We start from the raw sequence: 5298 nt of genomic DNA on the forward strand, positions 1-5298 counted from the left end.
TTGAAGTAGCCTTTTAACTGGTTTCTGGCTCCCACTTTTACACTCCTATAATCTTTTCTCAATCGAGCAGTCAAAGAATCAGATCATGTCACTCTGCTGAGTTCCTTTAATTGCTCCCAATGTGGAGAAAAGGGGACCCTCCTACACTGTTGGTGAGAATGTAAGTTGGTATAGCCACTGTGGAGGACAGTATGGAGGTTCCTTAAAAAACTAAAAATAGACCTACTATAGATCCAGCAGTCCCACTCATGGGCATATACCCAGAGAAAACCATAATTCGAAAATATACATGCACCCCAATGTTCATTGCAGCACTATTTACAAGCCAGGACATGGAAGCAACCTAAATGTCCATCAGCAGAGGAATGGATAAAGAAGATGTGGTACATATATATAATGGAATATTACTCAGCAAAAGAACCCCACAAGAAAACAAAATAATGCCATTTGCAGCAACACGGATGGACCTAGAGATTGTCATACTGAGTGAAGTAAGTCAGGCAGAGAAAGACAAATGTATGATATCACTTTTATGTGGAATCTAAAAAAAAGGGTACAAATGAACTTATCTACAAAACAAATAGAGTTACAGATGTAGAAAACAAACTTATGGTTACCAGGGTTAAGGAGGGGAGGGATAAATTGGAAGACTGGGATTGAGATATACACACTACTGTATATAAAATAGATAATTAGTAAAGACCTACTGTATAGCACAAGGAACTCTACACAATACTCTGTAATGTCCTGTATGGTAAAAGAATCTAAAAAAGAGTGGATATATGGATATGTATAAATGATTCAATTTGTTGTACACCTGAAGCTAACACAACATTGTAAATCAACTATATTCAATAAAAATTATTTAAAAAGAAGTGAACGCCACTGCTCTTAAAATCATCTACTTGGATCTACATTATCTGACACCCCAGTTACCTCTCTGGCCTTTTATCCTTCTTATTCACTTTGTACACTTCACTCTAGCCACAATGACCACCTACCTCTTACTCTGAGATTCCAGCCAGGATCCTGCTTTAGAGCTTCTCTATTTGTTATTTCTTCTACCTGGAAAGCCCTTCCTCAAGCTATACAAATAGCTTGCTCCCATAACATTTTCTTGTTTTTGCTCAAATGTCACATTCTTCTTTTTTACTGAAATATATAATTGAATTACAGTATTATATTAGTTTCAGGTGGATAGCATAGTGATTTGATATTTTTATGCATTATGAAATGATCACCATGATAAGTCTAGTTACCATGTGTCGCCATACAAAGTTATCACAATATTATTGACTATATTCCTTATGCTGTACATTCCCATGACTTATTTATTTTATAACTGGAAGTTTGTACCTCTTAATCCCCTTCCCCTATTTAGCCCATCCCCCACCCCCTCCTTTGGCAACCATCAGTTTTTTCTCTGTATCTATGAGTCTTTTACTTTCTTTTTTTTTTTTGAGTCCACATAAAAGTGAAATCATACAGTATTGCCTTTCTTTGTACTTCAAATGTTACATTCTTAATAAGGCCTTCCCTGGCCATGCTGTCTACAAATACAACCCCTTTACCCTCATCTACATATTCCTCTTCCATGTCTTATTTTCCTTGCTGGCTCCCTTCACCTCCTAATATCCTATATAATTCATTTATTTAGTTTATTATCTATCACTCTCGAGTAGAAAGTAAGCTCCACAAATGAAGTTATTTTTGTCTGTTTTGCCAGAAATAAAGTCATATTTGTTAAATGAATATCAGTGATTTTCCTGCAGAAGTTGAACAATAAAATGTGGCTATAATCTTTGACTAAATATGCTTCAACTCCAAACCTCAATATTTCAACATAAACCAAAACTGCAAGCCTCCCTGAAGGGTAATAATATCTAAATTTACCACATGTGAAGTACATCAGAACTCACCCCTTTAAAGAGTAGATTTTACAATCTGAGGAAAAGAAAGGCACATGTTCAGTTCCTTCTCCTAAACATGTTAATAAACATATCATTTCTCCTCCTAATAGAGAGCCTAGAAGAGCTCTTGCAATATTTTTAAAAATATATCTATCCATAGAAATTCAAGAAATGAGAAATCAGTGTTCCTCTCTAGTAGGCATGACATAAAACACTCAGGGGAAAAGAAAAGCTTAAGGGCAATTTGCCATCTTTCAATTATTTCATACATAAAAATAGATAGCACTTTGTACTTTCAAAGAAGTGTGGTCATGTGGTCATGGAAATATGAGGACACATTGGCATATTAACTACTCATTACTTGTATCAATGACTCCCACATGGGCATTGTTGCTCCTCAGAAGAGATGATTTTTTTGTGTGCAGGAGTTTCCTACTTGTTGCAAGTTATTTTGTATTCCTGGCCCTAACCACAAAATTATAGTAACCATTTCTGTTTCTCAGTACTGTCAATCACAAATGTTTCTACACCTTTTCAAAAACCTCCTAGGTAGGCAGTTGAATACTGATTTTCTAAATAATTTTTTAGACTACTATATCAAAATAACATGTCTATTTAAATAAATCAAAGATGCCAGTATGTCTCATCAGCAGGTGCTACCAGAAGTTAATTTGTTATTTTACTGCTTTGAGGTTGATCTGAGTCAATCAGCCTAATATTTCTTGGTTTAAGCAAGTATGAATGTACACATTCATCTCAGGGTTTCATGGAATTTAACTTACAGCACAGGCTATTGAAAAATAACTGTAATAATTAGAATCTGAAGTACCTTATAATTATATTTTTGGAATGTTGTTTAGTAGAAAAAAATTATTGGATTTTCTAATGTTTGATAGTCAAAATCAGCATCCAATATAATAGGTTATTTCAATGACAGTATATACCTAGCGCATATGCTTATTTCTTTAATGAATAAAATGTACTGCTCCAATATTTTATAGCAAGGATAAGAATTAGGGAGACAAATAAAGAAGGGGAATTAAAAATAGCAGCAGTTAATCATTTAGAGTAAAGTGCTTATGAAACATTCTGGGAAAGTATTAGAAATTTAGTATTCAACTAGACCAGAAAAGCAATTAATGGTAGCATTATTTTTCAGATATAAGGGCTTCTTAATATCAGTACAGATCTTATTGGATTTACTTTCAAGTATTCATGAAGAAAAAAATTTTCAAGGAAAAAGTTTAATAAATCAATAATACACAAAATATATTACTATTAATGTTATGTTATATTAAGAAAAAATTGAACATATCATTTTGTACTAATGTAACCTTTTCAAAAACAGAGTCTGATAGTTAACAGAGCCATCATTTAGAGAAAAAAATCAGGAATCAAATTTCAAGTGAATAAAACTCAAAAGTTTAAGTACCATAAAATAACACAGCATCATCTACTCTCTTGGATATTAAGAATTTGTTCAGAGAGTAAAATATTTGAGATAGAGTAAAACAAGCAAGACTTGAGAAATCATTCTATAAGGTGGGCTCCTGGGTTGTTATTGGGTGTCTCTACACATGAAAATATACATGCATTTTACTTTTTTCTTGTTAACACTTGCAGGGATTGGCATGAATGTGTATTATGATTTAAGATAACCAAACGAGGTATTGATAAAGAATAAACTTAATTCTGCTTTTGGCTGAAGTGTAGTAACAGGGTCTAGATTTATCCTCTTGTCTGAAAACAAACAAAAAAAAATGTATCAATCAAGACTTTGAAAACATTTTCTATTTTCAACTTTGTGAGAGATGAAGTTTCCCTTGAAACTATTCAACTCTGCTGTTTTATCTCAAAATTAGTCATAGACAATATGAAAACGAATGAACATTGACAACTTTGGCCTGTTGGTCATAGCTTGGTGGTCCATGGGATATATAAAACAATGGTTTTTAAAACATTAAAAACCAAGCAACAAAACACAGTCATTTCTGAGACATGGGAAACAAAGTGTATTTTATGATTTACCAACTTAACGCTTTTTCTGGATCATAGTGGTGTGGAGGAGAATTCAGGTTGGAACACAGTGAGCTCTTCACTTGAGGAGCCACAGTGGATTGTCCAGGAAGACCAAGGCAGCTAGAGTGTAGAGGAGAGAGAAGAGCTAGACAGAGACGAATCCTGGAAATCTGCAGACTGGCCCACTCAAGTAATTCAAACTGCTGATTACACATGCATGTGAGAAAACTACTTGATGCCAAAGGGTGGAGGAGGGATATCATTTCCAAAAAAGGGAGGGAACAGTACCCAGAGCTCACTTAAAACCAGAAATAATACCTGTACCTTCAAGTCAGAAAGGCAAACCTCATAATTCATAAGACATTAAATAGAGTACTCAAAAGGATCTTGCCTTTGTAGTGGGAAATAATTAGCTCTAGACTAAATGCTGCTCTAGTCCTGTTTAACAAGGGAAGGACTAAAAACAAGATCCAAAAGAGCCAAACTGTTTCATAGTAACTTATCTACAACCCAGATTAAAACTCAAAAATGTGTATAGGGATATAAATATATCTAGAACCCAAAAGGTAAAACTGACAATGTCTGGCATACTTTCCAATTTTACTAGGTATACAAAGAAGCAGGAAAATATGATCCATAATTAGCATAAAATAAAGTAGCATAAACAAACCCAAAAATGTCACAGATACTAGAATTGGTAGGCAAGGACATTAAAAAATTATTATAATTATATTTCATATCATCAGAAATGCAGAGAAAACAATGAACATGTGAAGTAGAGACAAGGAAGTTTTCAAAATGACCCAAATCAAACTTCTAGAAATGAAAGTCAAATCTCAGCATTGACAATGATCCTGCATGGAAATAATGACAGATTAGACATTTCAGAAGAAAATGTTAGCAAACTTGAAGACATAGCAACAGAAACCACCCAAGGCAAAATAGGAGAAAAATGATACACTTTAAAAAATAAACAGAATATCATTGAGCAATGTGATAGCTTCAAGTGGCCTAAAATGTGTATAATTGAGACCCTGAAGGATGAGGGGAATTTTGAAAATATAATGGTCAAATAATTTCCAAATTGGATGAAAACTATACAATCCAGGATCCAGGAAACTCATGATTTCCAAGGTTAAATATCATGAAGAAAAATACAACAAGGCAAAGAATAATTTAATCACACAAAATTAGTTATAAAGAAAAACATCTTAAAAGCTTCTAGATTTAAAAAAAAATCATGTTAGGTACAGTGGAACAAAGATATGAATTGCTCATTAGAAACAATGCAAGTGAAGAAGCAGTAAAGCAACATCTTTAAAATATATATATATATATATATATATATATATATATATATATATATATA

Source organism: Aethalodelphis obliquidens, unplaced genomic scaffold (assembly GCF_003676395.1).
Source record: "Aethalodelphis obliquidens isolate GAN/ISIS:26980383/991018 unplaced genomic scaffold, ASM367639v1 scaffold13, whole genome shotgun sequence".
In the NCBI taxonomy this organism is placed as follows: domain Eukaryota; kingdom Metazoa; phylum Chordata; class Mammalia; order Artiodactyla; family Delphinidae; genus Aethalodelphis; species Aethalodelphis obliquidens.